Below are 22,576 nucleotides of genomic sequence, written 5' to 3' on the forward strand. Positions count from 1 at the left end.
CTGGGTGGTTCCTTTTGGTAATAGTATATTGCCTTTGGCCCCCCCTTTTGTTCTGTAACAGAAAGACATCTCTCAATGCCAGAGATTGGTGAAAAGGAAAGGAATAATTATTTATTTAAAAGTTATAAGACTAAAGTTTTTAGAATACCCATAAACACACACAGTGCTTCCAGTGTGGGGTACTGTATCTCGGGAAAGAAGTAGAAATCCATAATTCAGGTTCCCAGCACCATCCACGTGACAAAAGGAAGCACTTCCAAAGCCCAGGGGTCGGGACTCCGCCAAAGCTTCGTGGTCCCGAAAGACCCCAAATGGCTGCGGAGCCTGGGTTCACATCCCAGCACCAATCTTCCTCTGCAGCCTCATTTTTGGCTCCTCCCACAAGTGGCCACAGCTGCCAGCACCTGGGCAGGTGTAGCCCTGTGGTGTACAGCCAATCATCAGTAAGGTCTTTTGGACCCCATTACAAATCCCCATTTTCGGGCCGCTCTAGGCTGCACCCTCTTACACCACCAGCTGGGGTGGGTAACCCCCCTTTCATGTGCTGGTGGACACATGCAACTAGTGTCTCCCACATGGCACAGAAAGTATTTTGAGCCTTAAAGACAATTGTAAAGATTTTAGCTTTGATTCTGAGCAGCAATGAAGGTCTTGAGCAGAGTGGTGATAGGGCTTTTTTTTTTGCTTTCCAAGGACCACTCTAGAGCCTGTGGGAAGAAAAGACTGGATGGAGAGAAGGGTGGAAGCAGAGTAAGCATTCAGACATTATTGGAGGGGCCCCTGTGGAATAGAAGGAAAAGACAAATACGGTTTTCTCCTTCCTACACAGCATCTTCCTCGTTTGTCATAAGTAGAACATTGGGAAAGTTTTTTTCTATGAGTTTAATTTTATATTATTGAGATTCCTCTACTATTTATTTGGTATTTCCAAAAGCCAGTGAAGTAATTTCCTCCTATTTTAATTTTTAAAGTTCCATGAGTTTTGGGGTAGGGTAATTTTCTGGGAAACTTGTACCAGGCACTGTTTCTCATTAAAACAAAGACTATAGTAATACATTCTAGGAAGAATTTAAGGAAACACATTTATTTGGGGAAGAGGGGTGTAAAGACACAAATTTATATAGAAACTCGTTATCATTGAAGAAAGTAAACATACTAAATGCAGACTGAACTACAGCTAGGTCGGTGCACTCTGTGGGAAGAGAGGATACAGAAATGTAGGTAATTCTAGGATCACTGGCTAAAAATATCCGATAGGATCGCTGCTCTTATCTACACCAGAAAGTTTCAATAGTTATACTTTTGAACCACCTGATAAATTGTCTATGAAGCACTTCATAGGTTTTGAGAAAAAACAATAAAACAAAAACTTCTTAAACTGTAATAGTTCCCAGAGAAAAGTGTACAACTGATTCCCTTTTCTCTCTGAATCCTTGAATAATTTCAGACTTGCCCGCATGTGACTCCTGCAGCACCGGGGTCATTGGCCGCCTGCTGGGAGCAGAGGCTGTGAGGAAGGAGGGATCATCTCACTCCCGGGGGAGCAGCTCTCTCATGGGGGCTGTGTTCCTGGCCTTGGGGTGACATTCGTGTCACCCACCAGAAGCCGAGTCGGACACACTTAGGGCTGTTCACCAGACAGCACTGAAGGTACTGCATTGAGTGCTGGGATTGACTGGGAAGAATTAGCAATAACTTTACAATTACAGAAAAAGGAACAAAAAAATTTAAACAGAAGGATGTCATAGTTTGATCTGTTACGAGAGTTAAGGTAAACATTTAACCATGTGGCTCAGCACATGCTGCTGTCACAAGGTGCAAGCGGGTCCAGGCTGGTGCTGGCACTCGGACTTAGCATCTCACTGTCGGATTTGGAAGGCTGTTTTTTCTTGACGGATCAAGGCTGTGCTGATTTCCTCTGCGTGAAGCAACTGAGGCATCTAGTGCTTAATACTCACAATGTGATTCAGTGTGTCTCTAAGGGGTAGATCGTGTTAGAAAATATTTTAGATGTTGTAGAACACTGCAGTCATAGAGACATGATAACATAACCACTCAATTATATTTTTATTTCCTCAGAAATAAGCACTTCCAATGACAGAACTTCATGTATGGAAATATGCACAGATAATTGTTTAGAGCACATGATAAGACTATGTACATTACAGAGTCTAATACTAACCTACCTTTCTTTAGTCCAAATGAAGACGTTGTAGTTATTTTTTTATACCGACTGGGTATTTGATGTTTCTAAGCAATTATTTCTTCTTTAGGTATGATAATGTTATTATGACTATGTTTTTAAAAAGTCCTATAAAGGTCATTGTTTTTCAGAAAAATCTAGTGAAATGTCCAGTTAGCTAGGGTGATGCTGGAATTCACGTAACATCAAACTGAGGGTGGCGTCAGGTGGGTGTGATGCAGGCCGGGCCTGTGACCCAGGCAGTGGTGGCTGTCCGGCTGGGGGATGCCACTTGGTAGATCTGAGGTTCTCCATAATGAAGAGTTTAAGGAACATGTTGTAGTGAAGCTCAGTGCACGTTCAGTGTTTATTGCCTGCAGATTTGTCAGACTGTGAGATAGGCCATGCATCCTCAGTGTCGATGTGCTTCCTGAAGAGGACAGTGAGGCCCCTGCTATCGCTCATGAAAGGGTCAGGAGGTGACCATGTCTGAATTAAAACTCCCAGTTCTTGCGCCCCCAGGCCCAGTGACAGTCTGTGGGACACAACCGAAATGCCCAGTCGAGGTCAGCCGTGGTAGTCTATGATCAGGCAGGAAGCTGCACCCGTCTGAGTTTATTCTAACAAGGTTTTTTATTTTCCTTTTCTCCTCTTATTACTCACCTAAAATATTAGTAAGGCCCAATTCAGTATTTTCTCTAGAAAAATTAAAAGGCATGTGTTACCTTCCTTTCTTTTAATTTTCAACCCATTAATTTCTCAACTCTTTTTCTGTCCTACAGATCATGGCTGTTGAAAGGAAATATAAAAATCACATATGTAGTTAAATTGTTTCTAATAGCCAAATAAAAAGGAAAACACTAGGAAATTAATCTTAATAATGTACTTTATTTTATTTAACACAATATACCCAGTTCTGACTCTTACCAGTAGTTCCAACTGCATGATGGTACAGTAATTTAGGAAACCACTTAGGGGCCATATCTCCTCTCAATCTAAAATATGCTCAGGCCACACAGTATTACAATAAAGAGCCACTTCCTCCTTAGACATTGGCTAGTGGCTGTACATAGCCCAGTCCACTAAAATTCTATGCAGTGGGCTCCCTCCAGGAGCAAACACAGAACAGCCCCTATTGGCCCAGACACACAGGCCTAAAGCTATGGGCAAAAGAATGCAGGCAAACCGGGAACACATAAGCAAAACCCGAGCCCGAAACTCTACCTCACAAGCAGGATTCCATGTCCTATTTTGTGCCAAATGGTTTTGCAAATGCCAAGTGTGGGGACCAGTGTGGACCCCAAACCATAGCCCCCCAGAAGTCCGGTGATCCTCACCCAAGTGAGGCCACGTGGCCTTCCTTCCCAAACCCATGTCCTTTCACCTGCCAGGTGTTTTCAGGCGGCAGACACCTGGAGTGGATGTGCGGAGTAACTCCCCGAGACTGGGAAATCCCACGGTCCCACCGTTGGGGTTGACCAGCCACAGACAGCTGGGGTCCCCCCACAGTCAGCACTGCTGCTACTGAACAGCACGTGGGGTCCTGCTGCCCACCACCAACCCCTCGGCAAAATTCCAGAGGCAGAGCTTTGGTGATCAAGGAAAGGGGTCTTTATTCAAATACCACACAATTTGGGAATCACAGCTTTCCACGTGCATCAGTCACTTAAGCCCATCAACTCAGGCTAAAATCTTTAACTCTTGGGTACTCCTAGCATTCCCCTTGCTACTTCTTAATAACCTTAATTCTATAAGATTAGTTTACAAACTAAAACAACGTAAGATACAAAAGTTAAACAATTTCCGAAGAATGGCAGGCTTCAGCCTCACAGCCCATCCCCTCTAGAACACGGAAAGAAGAATAACCCTGCCACCCTCTGCCAGGCCCACCCGATCCTAGGACGTACCTGCAGTTCCTCCTCCCATTTGAAATACCATCCTGTGGGAACACACAGGTGGCTACAGCACAATCAGCCAGGCGTCCTCCAGGAAGGGGGAGTGAGGCAGAGAGACAGGCAGACAGACAGACAGACACTGACTACCCTCCTCCTGTTTAATTCTTCTGGCTATAATTTTATGCAATTAGAGGCCTCCACCTTCTTAGCCAACCAGGTCCTAGACTGGCAGATCTGCACCTACCCCTGCCCTGTCTGTGCCCCAGGGTAGAAAGGTCTGCCACTTGCCTTGCTAGCTTGTTTACCATTCCTTGGGTAACCTCCTCCTATGGCCCCTCCCTTCTCCCCCGCCCCCAGTGATCTGACCAGATCTCTCTGTATCAGGAAGACAGCAAATCTAATGCAAACAGTGAGACAGGGAGTGCCATACTGGTAACTAGGAGCTCCTGAAAACCAAGGAAAGGGATCCTTTGCTGAGGTCAAGTAGGCCAGGCTCATTCAGACTGAGACAGAGGTGGCTGTGAATGCCATTAGTCAGTGGGACTCCTCTAAACATTTTCAAGACATTCAGTGTCTCAAGGGCTTGCAGTACACCAGGATAGCGCAGCATTACTTGAGGTGATTGCCAGCTGGGAGAAACACTTTCTCGTCTTGGAGCACATAAGCAAAGGGGACTTATTTGAACACCTGGAGAAATACGGCCACAGGGCCGAAGAGGAAGCCGAGTCACGTTCAGACAACTAACATCAGCCGTGCAATATTGCCATCACAAGGGAATTGCGCACCTGGACCTGAAGCCAGAGAACCAACTGATACACGGTGAGCTTAGCATCAAGCTAGCAGACTTCGTCTTCAGTAGGGAATTCACCAACTACAAACTCACCACCTCTGGGCCACCACCCCCTCTTTTGGCCCCCAAGATCGTGCACCGTCAAGCCTACGACAGCCCGAACGTGGGCGTGTGGAATCTGGGGCTCATTTTCTACAGAATGGTGATGAGAAACGCCCCATTTCAGGGGGACAAGGTTGATAAACTGAAGGAGAAAATAGAGTGGGAAGTTCCGGGCACACACTTTGTGTCAATACAAGGTCAAAAAGTTTAAAAAAAATTTAATGATGGCTGACAGCAGCGAAAGACCAAGAGGAAAGGCTGGACAATATGATGAAAGGCCCACGGGTCACATATACCAGGAGGAGGAGCTGAGGCCACACTCAAGACACCCTGGGGTGACACGACACGGGTCCCCAGGTGGCATAAATAATGAAGAACAAGAGCTTCAAGAACCGTGAGATACACGACTCCTAACGAAAGGAAGGGAACAGTGCTACGGGCGCCTGTCTGACCACAGACACCACAGCACACGAGAGGAAAGGCTGCAGAGTCAGGGTCAGGCCCTGCCCCTCGCCAGGCCCAGCAGCAGGGCTCCCTCCAGCCAAGAGGCTCAGCCGTCAGGGCAGGGAGCAGCTCAACCTGCTGCTCCCTCAGCTATGGCCCCGCCCACCCTGGAATGCAGCACCCCCAGACCCAGGTGGACAATAGGACCCCGCTCCCCCCTTCCATCTTGGAAGCGAGGAAGAGCACTTTCTTAGCCAGCACAGAAGTGAGGGTGACAGCTGAAGCCAGCGTGGAGGAGAGGATGGCCAGTCCCCAAACCTGCATGTATTTAAGGACCACCAAGTTCCCACCATCATGAACTAGAGGACTATGGTTACCCCAGCCAGCCTGAATTCAGGGATCATCACACCCCTAGCTGGGTCCAGAGTCCAGGATCACCACCCTCAGCCCAGCCCTCCAGCTTGGGCCAGGGGCCTCCCCCACCCACAGCAGAAGCTGTAGCTCCTGCCTGCTAGCTGCAGAGCCAGATGGTGGGAACCCAGGTGGTCCCTGTGCCCCAGCCATGGCCAGTGGGGGGATGGCTGCAGGGTCCTCAGGTTTTTCTTAAAATGTATCTGTTGTAGGCCATCCACTAACAGAAGAAGAGTGACACCAATGCAATTCTATAGAAATTGTACATGGCGGAGGCAGGACCACAGTCAGACGCTGGGGCCCAACCAGGGTCCCTGTGGCTGGTAGAGCTCTTTGTTTGTGAGAGCCCAGGAAGCTGATTGGGGTGACCTGTTTGCATTTGGACAAGTTTGCTTTCTTTCTCATTTTTTTTTCAGTTTTCTCATTTTTTTTCCATTTTGGCTTTTCTTTCTTTTTACCTGTTTGGTTTGTACATTTTATTTTGTTTTATAATTTGTTTATAGCCTTTTCTTGAGGCTGCAGTGCCCTCAACCACTCCTGCACCAGCCCGGACACCAGCTCCGCCACCTCCCCCTCCATCACGGAAGAGAGTGCGCCTGCTCCCCCACCCAGCCTGGAGTCCCGGTCAGCCACTTCCAGCTCCATCATGGAAGCAAGGACCACCACTCCCCTACCCCCAGCCCAGCCCTCCAGCGTGGCCCTGAGGGACCCCCACTGCCCACAGCAGCAGCATCAATTCCTGCCTACAAGATTCTGATCGGGGTGGTGGGACCCCAGCCTCTCCCTCTGGCCCCAGCCACAGCCTGAAGGGGGTGGCTAGGAGGATCTTTAGGTTCTTAAAAATGTAGCTGGTGTAGGCTGTCCACTAACAAAAAGAGAGTCACACCAATGTAACGTGTAAAATTGTGCATGACCTATAACAGATACATTTTTAAAAAAGTCTGAGGACCCTGGGACCCAACCAGGGGCCTGGCCATGCATGCGCTCTGAGAGGGAATCCAACCAGGGACCCTGTGGCTTGCAAGATGACACCCAACCCACTGAGCCACACCAGCGGGGCTGCACCTCCTGCATTTTAGATGCTGAACCTGGAGGTGCTGAGCTCCAGGGAGGCCAGTCACTGGTGTGGGAGATGAGCCAGAGGCGGCACACAGACAGCTGCGGGTGAGAGCTTGGCTGGACACACACGCTGGGTATGCAGGAGGACTGGGTCCGGCGGAAGGTGGACGTGTGCAAACCGCCACAGTGTTCCTGCACAGGATTCACATCAGGAGGGTATCAGCATGTTGGTGGCCTTCAAAAGCATCTTATCCAGAATGAGCTGGGAGGACAACGTGGAGTCCCCTGGGGGTCAGAAAGAGAGGCGGCCCTCACTGTCGGTCCAGCCCTCAGCCCCCACCCAATGAAACCTCAGAGACTGCACTGCTTTTCCAGGGACCCGTCTCCCCTCCCCTGCTCTCCTTTGCTCCCATGCTTGTAGAGGTTCTTAATTAAAGTACTTGCTTTTTCCAAACTCTGTAATAAACTTGATGCTCCAGAAAGATGTATTGGACACTCTGTTTTTATCCTCTCTGCACAGAATTGGGGCAGGGCATCCTGTAGTCAGAGAAGCATATAGGGGTGCAGTACTTGGGCTTTATTAGGGGGACTCCCAACAGTAACAGAAGTGGTTTTCTGGGGAAAAGGCCAGCACCCAGCATGCTGGGCCTGTCCAGACACCAGGGCACAGCAGGGGTGAGGCAGGCAGAGTCTCTATTGTCACACAGCCCATAGCCTGGCTGCTGTGTGACATCAGCAGGAACCCCCTCTCCTGACCTCTTGGCTTTGCTGCTTCCCTCTGGGCTGCTGCCAGTCTCAGGGGGCCTGTCCCTCCACACAAGTCAGACGTGTAAAGCTCTGGAGGAAGAGCGCTCCAGGCAGAGGGAACAGCCAAGCCCCAGGCAGCCCAAGCTGAGTGAGCTGGATGAGAGCAGCAGGAGATGGGGCTGCAGACCAAGGGCAGAGCTCCTGGGCCATGGGAAGGGTGTGGGTTTGACTCTGAGAATGATGATCAACCCAGGAAGGGTTTTAAGCAAGGAAGTAATATGATCCAATTTAACTTTTAAAACTAGTAAGTTGTAGAGAATACTCTTCCCCTGCAAACATTCTTATTTCTGCACATCACAGATTCACCAGGCAGTGCTGGTTTTCTGATAACCACTGAAGAAATACAAGTTGGAAACTGCATGTGGTTTTCCCCCGTCAATCCTTTTCACCCCAGTTCCCTGAACAGGGAGGCATGCGTTTTAATACTTGTTTTAAAGGGGAAAGACCCACCTGCCTCTGCGGAGCTGCTTCACTGTTCTTACATCACTGAGCAACTGATCTGCTTGCCCTTTGCACGTAGGAAGCTGTCCAAGGCCAATTAGTGGGCAGCTGGGGAGCCAAAAATACAACTCAGACATTGTTATTCAAGGCCCATGCCCCTTTCACCTCCAGAAAACACCACGTTGGACACTGAAATCTCAGCTTCCAAAATTCCAGTCCTTGTTCTCAGGTGGGATCCCCACGCTATGGATATCCACAGACATGAAGCCAAGCCCGCCCACCCCACCTCCCCAGCTCCTTCCCTGGGTTAGGATTGAGGACGTTCCCCAGGCAGCAGCACGTCCCTCAAGGGACACAAACTGTCCTCTTCACATGTGACAGAGGCCAGGGGCCTTGGCCCTAGGGAAGATCCAGTAATTTTCCTCCCACACTCTCTTGGCCAGTCTGGGGAGAGGAGGTCACTCCCCACTGCCTGCCCAGCTGCCTACCTCCATCCGTCTGTCCGTTGGCTGCCCTGGAACAGCCCCATCTGGTTCCTGTGGCTCCAGCCATTCCAGACCTGCATGGGCCAGCACGTGCCTGGTACCTGCACAGTTGAGGCGGGGACGGGAAGAAGAGGGGCGTTCCCTTGGTGAGGGGAGTTAAGTTCTTGCTGGTTGTAAGTGGCTCACACTGTTGGGCCCTATTTGATTTTCTTGCCTCAGTTTCCCCTTTCCACCTGCCTGGGAGGTTTCCTAGCTTCTCACTACCCTGCCTTAACAGGAGCCTAAAACAGGCATGAGCACAAAGCTAGGCCAGCAGCCCTCGAGGGGAGAAGGACAGGAGAGGGCAGGAGGCTTACCTTCTTGACGCCTTTCTATTTAATGGGGAGTTTGGTCTGGCTCAGACTTGGACGGTGGTGGTCAGAGCAGCTTGGAAGTTCACACCATTCAGAATCACCTCCGCCTCTTCAGTGTCTTGGCGAAGGTCCAGCACAGCCACCACAACAGCCTGGCACTGCACATACAACCTCCTGGAGTCGTTCTAACAGAATAAAGAGAAATCGGGGTGGGGGGGGCGTCACACTGAGCCCCACAGATCAGCCTGCCCAGCTCAGCAGGGCCAAGTGGCAGCTGTACATCAAGTGTGAGCTGATGGGGAGCATCAGAACCAGGGAATGTGCTGGATCCAGAAGGCAGGGCAGTTTCTCTTGACACGCCAACCCAGAGGGCATCTTCTCTAAGCCAGGATTCATCAAGCTGTGCTCCCTTGGGCCACTGGCATCAGAGAGAGTCACCCCAGGTGCCTGCTAAAACCGCAGCCACCGGCCCTGTCGCAGACTTACCGAGTCACAATTCCTGGGGATGGGGCCCAGGGATTTGTCTTTTAACCTTGTTCTGTAAGTGACTCTGATGCCTGCCAAGGCCCATCCGGGGCTCTTTCAAAGCAGCAGCTCTCCGTGCCCGGCTCTGAGAGAGGAGTAATGAGGGAACGGACTTCGAAGGCCAGTGGGTCTAACACTTCACTCGTTTGCCACCAGTCCGCACCGGTAGCTGCTCTGTAGAGGGAGTTCACTGGAAACAGATGGCCGATGTGCCAGAGTGCACATCAATGCATACCAGTGTCTGGGAAACCGGCTGGTAAATAAATTATAGAGGTAAAGCCAAATGCAGTGTAAATCCAACAGGATTCTTTCTTACCACAAACCCTTTTGTATGGCTAGTCAAGGCTCCTTAAATTACTTGCCTGTTGAGTAAACACTTTTAGACCCCAACCTTTTTACTTTTTTAGCTTAGTTCCCTCTGGAGTCTTCTCTCCTCTTCCCTTGGCATACCTTTCGGAACTATCTCGGACACGCTACTTTCTCTCCTGGTGACATGCCGACTTCTCTCTCCCCAGGCAGACTGCTGCAATTCCAGATAAGGGTCCAAAGTCTGTCAGACAAAAGAACGTTTCATGTCACCCCCAGCTAGGCCTGGCTCAGGGGAAACTGTCACACTGGATGAGCAGCTGCACTGGCTGGGGCTTTGTCCCTCGTCCACTGAACATCTGGTTGCTACAGGAAGCCACCGTTTACTCCCTGGTCCCAGGGCACTGAGGCTCTGTGCTCATTCCAAGTAAATGACCCAAAAGAGGACACTTGGACTTGACCTAGAAGATTATCTAGTGTGAGTTCCACACTTTAAAGAGACTAATGGCATTCAATTATGTCTGATTCATGGGTAGTAGCATCAGAGGACCTCATGGAGCATATAAAATGTTGATGATTGAAGATATTTGGGATTTTAAAAACACTTTTAGATGTTTTGATGTTATTATAAATTATCATTTGAAAAGACTACATGCTGCTTAAAATATTAGTTTCACACCTCAAATCACTCCAGATGCAAAAAGCAGCACATCTGAACAGAGAAGCTTTTCTCTTTTTGTTACACCTTGGACATTTTTACAATATTTAAGGCAGTATTTCCTACACATCCTAAGAACGTCCTAGAATGCTTGTTTGAAATACGGGTTCCAGCACGGAGAGGTGGAGTCAGAGTCTCCAGGGCAGAAGCGGGTGCCGTGGCTGAACCAGTGCCCCAGAGGAACGTCACGGTCAGTCAGGGAGGGGAAGCGCCCACAAGGACAAAAACCACCCCATTTTCAAGGAAGGTGAGAAGTGAAGGGAAGCCCAGCTTTAAAAAGTGAAAGGAAAATGGAAAAGGAGAATATCGCCAAGCTAGTGGAACACGGACACCAGAAACCCCTGAACGGGCACAGAAGCACAGTAGAGCTTTCCTCCTGGCTCAGGCCACAGCTGCTCCCACCCTGACCCGGCCGCCACCCACACCAAGCCCTCCTCCTCTTCCCCTGGCTCAGTCCTCCACCTCTAGCTGGGTCCAGCAACTGCCTGTTCTTCAACTCTATCTAAAATGGCGTGATAGAAAAAAGTGATTTCTACTCTACATGAGTCCATGAATGGAAGCTCCGTCGGGGCATCTGTGGGCAGTTGGGGCACCTTTCCCAGCCACAGGCAAAGGTAGTCAGTGCAGGGCCCCCAGAGCTGCACAGAAGGGACTGAGGGGCGTGGGCAGGGCAGGGCAGGGGCAGGAGAGAATGGCAGGGGCCTCATGGGCAGGTGGGAGAAGCAGAAAGAGTAACTGGGGAGGGTACGGAAAGTGTTTGAAAGCCCCTGCCAAGAGAAGCAGCCCGCAGTCCACTAGGAGGTAGGTGAGCCCCCACTCAAGGCTATGGGAGCACCTGTTCCTCTAGACTGGGGCCTGCAGAGGTGCCCTTGGGGAAATACAAGACAACATCTGGATTCTCGGGAATCCTCAGACTCTCCCCCTGGGAGGGATGGGGACACCCAGAATGGGGCTGAGAGGAATCCAGTGAGAGAGGGTGACTCCCGCACATTCCCCACCTCGTGTCCACAGAAACCCAGGCTCCAGGGTGGAGGTCTCTCCCAAGAGCAGCCACTCCTAATGTTAGGTATCTGAAAACTTCCTTCCCAGCCACCTACAGGCGCCAGGCCCCAGCCACCAGGACGCGGCCTGTGAAAGAGCCTGGCAGCAGCTGGCACAGTGGGGCAAGGCCGCCATCTGCTGGAAGGACTGTGCCAGGTGCCCCTTGCCCCCGGCATCCTCTGAGGCACTCCTGGGGCAGCAGCCAGCCCCGGGGCAGAAGCAGGCAGCAGACATGCCTCTGCGTGCCCTGGAGTAACTCTGTCCTTTCCAGGGTTCACCCAGAAGACCAATGCTCTGCCACCCGGGCTCCTGATCTGGGCAGGACACTAACTCCGTGAGCTCCCTGCCCTTTCCCTTCCCCTAAAGATGTCAGAGGTCAGAACCACCACACTTCCCCTCCCCCGACCCTTCATCAGGCCCATTGCCACGTCCCTCCAAACACCTGGAGCATCTGGAGCACCTGGCTCTTTAACAAATGAGCTGGCTCTTCCCCTAAGCTCTGCAGCTGAGAACCTTCTGGCACACTCTAGAAATGGTCCAGATCACTGCTGCCCTGGGAGGTGGGAGGTGGGAGGTGGGAGGTGGGGGCGGGGTTCTCGGGGCCCGGCGAAGTCCACCTCCAACGTCAGGAGATTTCAGAAGTTCAGGGAGCGCGCCCCCGACCACTACCTACGTTTTTAGTTCCGTCCCCGCCCCCAGTCCTACAAATACACACACCTGAACCACAGGTACCAGGGAACCAGGCAAGGAGAATCAAGCCTCCAAGGGCCCCTTTAATCTTCTTCTCAGGCAGCCGCAGCGCGAGGCTCAGGGACCCTTGAGCTGCCCCGGCGGGTCGGCACCAGTACCCGTCCCCCTCCCCCCCCGCCCCGCACCCCGCTTAGGAGACCCCGGCTCACAGGGGTTCCCGCCCGCCCTCCCGCAGGGCCGGCCGCAGCGCCACTCAGGTGGAAAAGGCGGCCCCAGCGGCGGTGGTGGTCGGACTGGGAGATGCTGCTCCGCCACCGCCGTTGTCCAGGCCGTTGCCGTTGGGGCCGCGCCGCCCGCGAGCGCCCTCGGGAGCCGGTTCTCCGCGTGGAGGACGCGCCAAGTGCGGCGTCCCCCGGGTGGGGAGGGGGCGCGGGACGCGGAGAAGGGGGCGGGGTCGCCGCGAGCCGCTGGCCTGCTCAGCTACAGGGTCTACCCCTCGCACACCTGGGGCGCCTGTCGAGGGTCAGAAAATAAGTGTTTCTATAAAAACTTAGGAATTATGTAATGTTAAGGAAATCTTCCCAAAATAAACAAAATATTTAAAAAATCAATTTAAGTTGTCATTGTCTTAAAGCAGGTTGTTTAAATATGAGAACTTTTGGTTAGGCCCATGGTTACCACTAGGAGAACACCCACAGGCAGAAGATCCACAAAGGAGAATGAGAAAGGAAACAAAGCCTGCTGGTGCCAAATCAGCAAAACATCAGGAAAGAAAAGGAGGGACCAAAAACCAAACCAAACCAAAACAAAACTACAAGAGTAATAGAAAACAATGGAAAATGACAATACTGCCCTATGATTACTTACTTCAAGTGTAAATTGCTTAAACTCCACCAACAAAAGACACGGCCTCATGCAAAGTCCAACTGCACTGTCTGCAGGAGACTCACCTTGGACTTACGGACACAGGAACGCTGGCAGTGAGAGGACAGAAGAAGATACTCAGTGTGAATGGTAATTTGAAGAGTTCAGCAGTGGCCATAATTACAATAGGCCAAAGAGAGTTTACGTCAAAAACTGTCACAAGACACAAGGACGTTAAATAATGATTGGGGGGTCAGTTTATCAGAAGGATATAAGAAATATAAATATACAACCTAAATTGGAGAAAGCATGTTAAGCAAATATTGAAAGAATTGAAGGGAGAAATAGACAGCAAAACAAAAAATAGCAGAAGGTCTCAATACTGTGTCTAGCGGGTAAGACCAGAAGGAAGCCCCGGAAGGAAGCAGAGGGCTCCATCCCACTCCACAGACGAACCAACCAGATGCCTGCAGAGCATCCCCCCAAGGGCAGGAGCGGGCGCACCCCTCTCCAGTGCACACGCAACGCCCTCCAGTGTGGAGCACATGTGAGGTCGCACAGCACAGCAAGTCTTAACAAAACGGAGAAGGTTCAGATGACATCAAGTGCATCCTCTGGCTACAACGAAATGAAACTAGGAAGCAGAAAGAAAACTAGAAAACCCAAAGATCACTAAAAATTAACACTTTTGAATAACCAATGCACCCTATGAGACATTGAAGGGGTAATTAGAAAATATGTTTAGACAGATGAACACGAACACACAGCCTGCAAACTCATGGGAAGCAACAAAAGCTAAGAAGCTTATAGCAGTAAATGCCCACATTAGAGGACAAAGATCCCAAATGAAGAACCCAACTTTACACTCAAGGAACCAGAAAAAGAGGAAACTAAGGCCAAAGTTAGTAGAAGGAAGAAAATAACAAAAACTAGAGCAGAAATAAATAAAAGACACAATAGAAAATTGACAGAAAAAAAACCTGTCCTGCCATGCTCTACGCACATAGCTTTCTTTAGCTGTATTTATCTGACTACATAGTTTTTCCATGTGAATTAAAATATATACATTAATGTTTAAAAATTCTAAGAGAACACTCATTAGAGTAGCAATTTATTACATTATACATCAACTCTTTAAAGTTTGTTATAAAATAAAGAGAAAAAGCATAAAAGAATCACCAGTGATTGGGTTCTTAGATGTGTGGAGTAAAACAGAAAGAGAAGATGAGAGAATGAAGTGGGTTTTTTTTACACAAAAAGGTAAAAATTCCTTTCCAATTCAAGAATATGTGTACAGTTCAGTTATTGGCAAAAATATAGGCCAATATAACAATTATTTCTCTTTTTTCTAAAATTGTTTCTTGTAGCTTTTCTTTGAGCTGTTAAATGCAGTGGGTATGATGCATCCCTGAATAAATTACTACTCTCTTATGAATTTTAATTGATTTAATCTGTATTATCTCATCGATATAATATAAAAATTAAAAATGTTATATAATATTACTCTAATTATATTATTCAAGAAAATACTACATAACAGAGTCAACCTAAACACCAGTGATGCTCCAGGAATAATTGTGGTTAATTTCTATTGTAACTGAAATAACTCTTGGCTAATTCCCACTTTATCAAGGTACTAATCTCACAAAATATTTACTACTCAATACTTGGTGGGGATCAGAGTAATCTTTTTCTATTTCTAATTACTCTCCACATTTCTGTATGCTCTCTCTCTCTCCCTGAGTGTGTGTGTTCTATGAATTGAGATTAGTCGTTTGGATTCAAATGTAACGAAAACAAGTTTTAAGACAGTCACTAAGTAGGATGAGCATTTTCTGGTTCCATAACGAGGTATTGACAATATGTGGTCATTTTTAATATGGAGAATAGGCAAAGACTTGAAGGAAAAGGAATATGCATTCAGAATAAAGTTTTAAAAAATAACTTTAAGAATAAGGATAAATCTATGCTGATTACATTTCAGAATTTATGAAATATTTGCCCTTTGCAAATAAGAACAAGATGAATTATCCTCTCATTAGAAGCTATGTAAGTATTAATGAACACTTTTGTGAAACTCTCACCATCACTCCCCCACGTGCCCAGGTCTCTGGGATGTTGTGAGCTGTGAGCACTGTGAAGCTAAGGTGGGCTTGGAGCCCAGGGTTTCTCCAGGAAACGGTATCAGGTGCGTTGAGCGGCTGGAAATCTGCATGAAAGCTGCTGCAATAGACATCAATCAGCTGGTAGATGGATGTGGGATGTTCAATTGAAACTTTTTCTATCAAGCCTAGAGGGAAAATAACAGACAAGAGGTCATCTGTGAAGGTAATTTTTATGACCACATCTATCATTAGCCACCTAATATAGCTTTGAAGTTTTTATAGTAAAATTTAATTAAAATGACCTCCACCAACCAAAGCCAATTGGCCAGAGCCAATGCGCCTCTATAAGCAGCCTGGATGAGCTGCTAGTAGTATAGATAATCAATAAGCTTTCAAGTGTTCAGTTATGGGAATTTTGGAAGCACAGCCTCTAATCACATATCAGAGTTGTTGTGGATTATTAATTCGGCATTCTGATCTACTGTCATTGGCAATAGTTTTGTTTTAGGTCATCATTGTTTGGAATTCATTTGCAGACCAGGAACATGTTTGCTGCATGGCTTCCCCTGCCCGGCTCCGAACCGCGCATCCCCGAGGACGCTGAGGCTCCTAGGCCACCAGGGGGCGACGCCGCCGGAGTCCAGGGAGGGCGGAGCCACCCTGCCTGCAGGTCCTGGCACTCGGTGTAGTCGAGTGGGCCGCGAGGACGTGGCGGATGCCCATCTTCCAGCCGTCCTCCTGCTGCTTCCTGTCCCCGGGGGTCGATCTGGGCCCTTCTCGGTGACACCGCACAGCCTGCAGCTTCAAGCGAGACCCGCAGCGACCGCGATGAGGGGTTTTCCCTAGGCAGGTACCTGGGAGAGCTGGGCCGCTGCTTGGCAGGTGTTTGCTGGTGACGTCGGTGTTCTCCGGGCTCGAGGCAGGGAGGAAAGGATGATTCCATTACACTTCAACCCCAAGTTCACACACTGGAGGCTGGGCGTGGGGGTTGCAGCGTGTGGTCCTTTTCCTGGGAAGTGTCCATGTGGCACTGGGAGTGCCAGCGCAGGAAGACCGTTCGCCCGTGGCCTTGGATGAGTGGTGGTCCAGCCTGGAGCCCGGCTCTTCCCCAGATTCCAGGCTCCTCTTCCGAGGCTTGATCAGGGACCGTGGCTGTGGCCTGTCCCAGCTGGGGTTCCAAACACCCGGCCTGGGGCTCGGGCCCTGCCTGCTCACTAGTCTGCCCCACGCCCTCTGCACCCGCCGGGGCACTGCGACCCTCCTCTGACGCAGCCCCCGGGCGGCAGAAGAGAGGTCAAGAACAATGAAGCACATCGTTGGAAATCGCGTTCTTAAAATCTGCTGCGTTTGATTCCAGCGCGCGCCCAGTGAATCAAATCACACATCACTGCTGTTCGTTCCAACACATGCACTTCCTCACCCATTGTTTGTGAGACGTGGCTTGCTTCCTGGGGTCTCCCTGTTTTGCAAAGCAGGCAGTGCAAAGAGCAGCTTTTCCCTCCGGTGGTCTGCAGGGCCCGGTGCTCAGGCGTCTGGATACCCAGGACAGAGGTCAGCTCCAGCGTGGACTTCTTCCCACGGCCGCTCCCTCAGCAGCTCTGTCCCTAACTGAACGTTCTTCTGGTTCAACACACCCTGTTATTCACTGAGTTACTCATGATTTTGTACGAAATTTATCAGATGGCCAAATTTTCCTTATTTGCTGTATTTCTAAAATCGTGTCCATTGTTGAAACAGCCTGAGGGGGCACGGTTCAGTGAACAAACTCTAATTAAAACTCTCTGAGAAATAAGCAGTAGCAACTGATGAGGCAGAAGTGTAAAAACCACCAGTCCTGAAAGAAGCCTCATCCCACTCTGGAGGTTCTCCTGAGCAGAGGGCAGGAGAGAACTAGAAATGTATGCAAACCTCTTGCTTCCTGGTCCCCAAATTGTGCTGCTGGCACTCTGAAGCAGAAACACAAACTTCTTGTTAGTAACCAGCAGATTTGTGCAAATGAATTCACCTAAAGTAAATCATAAAGCTATGTCAGAGATCTTATTAATTCAAGCCCTGGCCGATATTCCGGTGACCCTTAATTATTTTGATGATTACTCAGACTTGACTCTTTACTCTGGCCCAGATGCACAGTCGTTGGTGGCAGTTTGCTTCTTCCAGGGCTGTGGAGGTGTGTGCCTACCCACTCGCTCCCCTTGCGGTGTTCTGGATGAAGAAGGAATCTCACACATGATTGGAAATGTATCAAGGACTCAACACTCTTGGCTTGATGGTGACATATGGAGACATAATGTTTATCCCCCTTATTTTGCTTTGGAAAAAATGTTATAGTATCATGAAATAAAGAAACAATGACAATATTTATGCCATTAAAATGCACTAGTTAGAATCCATGAGGACTTAGCCTAGACTATGAGTGGCTGGGAACGCTCCTGTGCAGTTTCATGGGATCTCAGAGTCCAGTCCCTCCGGAATATGATTGAGGGGGTCTTATTCCAACATCCCTAATGGGAAGGAAGAGAGGACCAGTGCCCTGTGGGCATAGCTCCTGTTCGTTCACTCCACACTCTGTCACCTGGACTTCGCATTAGTAATGTTGGGGAGGATTCTCCCCCTTCCCTTCCTCTGTGGTGTTCTGGAGTTTTACGAATGCCCGGAACGGAGATTTTTTCACTAGCACAGGTTGCTTTCTCTATGTCCTGTGTCATCCCTTTTCCCTCTGTGATGTGAAGTGGCCATTCTTCAAACATAACTGAATGTCTTCTTTTGAGTGGTGGGAATTAGAGTCAAAAGGGTATCCCTCTCAACTCTGTACATAACTTTCCACTGAAGATGATTGAAGGTATGGAGGACAGGTTAGGGTTATTATTCGCATTTTGCTGTCACTTCCGAATCCAAGGGTGTAGGTTCCACGTCTGCCAGTCAGAGTTTCCTTAAAGACTCTCAGAGTGTTCGTGGGCTAAATACCATCTGCCCGAGTAAGCGAGAACAGCCCTGCCACACCCTCAAAATACTATTATGTCTTCATAATAGTGTGCCTGCACATTAAATACTATCATGTCTTCAATGCATATTCAGAAAACTGTGGATCAAAGATTTAATTCTCTGAGATCAGAAAGTGAAAAAATGGCAGAGTTCAAAACCAGTTCTTCCTGATTCCAAAGAGCAAACTCTTTTCTCTTCACACTGTCACACTGTCACACTGTTACACACCCTCTATTTTCCATCAAGGCTCAGTCCTCCTGTGGCTGCAGCCTCACAGGCTCAGAGCCTCTGGCAACACTTCTTACTATGGAACCTAATTCTCCTGCTTGTAAGGGTAGATGGGTCTTGCAAACAGAGTCTGACTTTAAATTTGAAGTTAGTGACTTTGAAGAAAGTCACTTCACCTGGTGCTACTCACCTGGCATTCCTACAACAAAATATAATTACCTAATGAAAATGTTACAGTTTCTCGAAGTGGTCATAAGGCCATTTTCAGTAGTTGTTTAATGTTTATAAATCTCTAGACTTTTTCCATTTTTTAAGTGTCAGGCTAAAAGTTTAGAGAGTGTGGACAGTTACTTACCCACAGGATAATCACTTTCATCAGTAAAAAGAATGTTAACAATGCAAATTTTGCACATGTTTGTGTTACCATAATACTTAGATGGAAATTGAAAGAAATTATTTTTGGTTCTATAACTCTAAAAAACATTTGAGTACGTGTATGCTTTACTTTATGCTAAAGTCTCTGAACTTTGATGAAAATTCTGAAAAAGGAAAATAGGTACAAGGCACACTTGTTATTCAGAAAACAAATTTAAAAAAACTTGCAGTTTCCAAAATCTGAATCTGGAACTTCTCTGGAATGATAAAAAGACAAAGTGTCTCTTGGTGTCATGTGTCAATGTTTCTCATTAAGCAGGGGAAATCTAATTTGTAAGATGAAGGAAAAGCCTGAATGTTTCTTGCAATGAACAATCTAAGTTATTTGGTACTTTAAAGAGAAGTTTCTAGAACACACACAGCCTTTCAGTACTATTATAACAGTTCTTCGTTACCTGTGCTCAATCTGCCCTCCACGACGCTGTCTCATCCTGTAACGGAAGTGCATTTCTACTCCCCCCTGTTCGGTGTGTTCAGTTCTCATTACGAGCCGTCATTCAGATGCAAGCATGGGGAGCACCAAGGAGAGAGGGCTGGGCAAAAGAGGACAGGATCACATAAATTCACTCTGTAGCTTCGTTTCCTTCCCTGTATTTTTAGGATGTTAAAAAATGATATTAAAGCACTTGAGACTATATCCTAAGTTTTAAACGTACTATCTGAAATTTATTTATTTTGATGTCATTTAAGTTTACTATAGTTTATTTTTATTTTTTTTCTTGGCCTGTTTGTATTATTTTTGTTGGAGGCCTAGGTTACTTTAGTGGTTTAGGATTTGCTGGTTATAACTTCATTATCATGAAAACTATATAAGGTGATTCACAGATTCATTAAAAAATAAGGTTTCAGTCCAAAAGCAAATTTGACTTTTAAATAAGGGATATTTTACATGACACTAAATGTTTCTAAAATCCTGAACTATTGATTTTGGTGATTGACATGTCTAAAATAAACTGTTAGTTGTCAACTCTTCATTCTATGCCTGAATAATCACATAGGACTTACTGCTCATAAGTATATAAGAAATGTGACCGGTGAATATGAGCTTTCCTTGAGAATTATCTTTGTTCACAGCTTTCCTAGGAAATACTCAATTTCTCCTTGAAGGAGTTTTTCGGCTTCAGAGATACTGCAAGTTTGATATTGCAGAAAAAAGTTGTCATTTGTATTCTTTCAGGAAGTTTCAGAAAATGAATGTAAGCTTTTTATCTGGTAACACGTTAACACCATGTGAAGTGCTTCGTCCTACAGGTGGATCTTCCCCAGTCTTTGGTCGGCTGCTTGTTTCTGCTGATTCACAGAGGCTGGACGTGAAAACGGATGAACAGCCCAGTGGTCTAATCAGACAGGAAGGCTCGCATTCACACTCACACCCCTGGCTCCCCTGACACACACACACACACACACACACACACACACAGAAGCTCCCATTTGTCACCAGGCTGCCTGCAGTCGAGGTGGGGAGACCATGGGGACTTCTGTGTGCTCGTGCGAGTTACCACCACCTGGGCCACATGGGAGAGACTCAGGACTACACACAGCGCCCTCCCCACCACCTCCGGGGTGGCGACGACTCTCATTCGGACACGACCTTCTGCATTACTGTTTACATTAATTTCATAATTAACATTATTTTAATGCTCCCAAGAACCCGGCAAATTTCGTCATATTTCTTTAAAGATGATGAAAACTGAAACTCAGATAAATGAATGAATTTCCAAAGGATGTTCATCTAGAAAGTAGTCAGCCTTGATTTCAAATCCTGTTCGCATGAGTTCTTAGTATTTTATTATCTGCTTTAGGTGCTCGTAAAGTCTTCAATATGTGAGAATTAAAGGAAATTAATTGCTTGTTGAAGTAATTCTCACTACCTCATTACCCCGACCGAACTTCAGTTATTGGAAGGTTTCCTTAACATTACATAATTCCTAAGTTGTTACAGAAACACTTATTTTCAGACCCGCGACAGGCGCCCCAGGTGTGCGAAGGGGCGACCCTGTAGCTAGGCCGGCGAGGGACTCGCGGCGCCCCCACCCCACTCTCCCGCCGCACGCGTGGCGCGTCCTCCACGCGGAGAACCGGCTCCCGAGGGCGCTCGCGGGCGGCGCGGCCCCAACGGCAACGGCCTGGACAACGGCGGTGGCGGAGCAGCATCTCCCAGACCGACCACCACCGCCGCTGGGGCCGCCTTTTCCACCTGAGTGGCGCTGCGGCCGGCCGTGCGGGAGGGCGGGCGGGAACCCCTGTGAGCCGGGGTCTCCTAAGCGGGGTGCGGGGCGGGGTGGGGGGGGGACGGGTACTGGTGCCGACCCGCCGGGGCAGCTCAAGGGTCCCTGAGCCTTGCGCTGCGGCTGCCTGAGAAGATTAAGGGGCCCTTGGAGGCTTGATTCTTGCCTGGTTCCCTGGTACCTGTGGTTCAGGTGTGTGTATTTGTAGGATTGGGCGGGGGGGACGGAACTAAAAACGTAGGTAGTGGTCGGGGGCGCGCTCCCTGAACTTCTGAAATCTCCTGACGTTGGAGGTGGACTTCGCCCGGCCCCGAGAACCCCGCCCCCACCTCCCACCTCCCACCTCCCACCTCCCGGGGCAGCAGTGATCTGGACCATGTCTAGAGTGTGCCAGAAGGTTCTCAGCTGCAGAGCTTAGGGGAAGAGCCAGCTCATTTGTTAAAGAGCCAGGTGCTCCAGGTGCTCCAGGTGTTTGGAGGGACGTGGCAATGGGCCTGATGAAGGGTCGGGGGAGGGGAAGTGTGGTGGTTCTGACCTCTGACATCTTTAGGGGAAGGGAAAGGGCAGGGAGCTCACGGAGTTAGTGTCCTGCCCAGATCAGGAGCCCGGGTGGCAGAGCATTGGTCTTCTGGGTGAACCCTGGAAAGGACAGAGTTACTCCAGGGCACGCAGAGGCATGTCTGCTGCCTGCTTCTGCCCCGGGGCTGGCTGCTGCCCCAGGAGTGCCTCAGAGGATGCCGGGGGCAAGGGGCACCTGGCACAGTCCTTCCAGCAGATGGCGGCCTTGCCCCACTGTGCCAGCTGCTGCCAGGCTCTTTCACAGGCCGCGTCCTGGTGGCTGGGGCCTGGCGCCTGTAGGTGGCTGGGAAGGAAGTTTTCAGATACCTAACATTAGGAGTGGCTGCTCTTGGGAGAGACCTCCACCCTGGAGCCTGGGTTTCTGTGGACACGAGGTGGGGAATGTGCGGGAGTCACCCTCTCTCACTGGATTCCTCTCAGCCCCATTCTGGGTGTCCCCATCCCTCCCAGGGGGAGAGTCTGAGGATTCCCGAGAATCCAGATGTTGTCTTGTATTTCCCCAAGGGCACCTCTGCAGGCCCCAGTCTAGAGGAACAGGTGCTCCCATAGCCTTGAGTGGGGGCTCACCTACCTCCTAGTGGACTGCGGGCTGCTTCTCTTGGCAGGGGCTTTCAAACACTTTCTGTACCCTCCCCAGTTACTCTTTCTGCTTCTCCCACCTGCCCATGAGGCCCCTGCCATTCTCTCCTGCCCCTGCCCTGCCCTGCCCACGCCCCTCAGTCCCTTCTGTGCAGCTCTGGGGGCCCTGCACTGACTACCTTTGCCTGTGGCTGGGAAAGGTGCCCCAACTGCCCACAGATGCCCCGACGGAGCTTCCATTCATGGACTCATGTAGAGTAGAAATCACTTTTTTCTATCACGCCATTTTAGATAGAGTTGAAGAACAGGCAGTTGCTGGACCCAGCT

Source organism: Phyllostomus discolor, chromosome 13 (assembly GCF_004126475.2).
Source record: "Phyllostomus discolor isolate MPI-MPIP mPhyDis1 chromosome 13, mPhyDis1.pri.v3, whole genome shotgun sequence".
NCBI classification, from domain to species: domain Eukaryota; kingdom Metazoa; phylum Chordata; class Mammalia; order Chiroptera; family Phyllostomidae; genus Phyllostomus; species Phyllostomus discolor.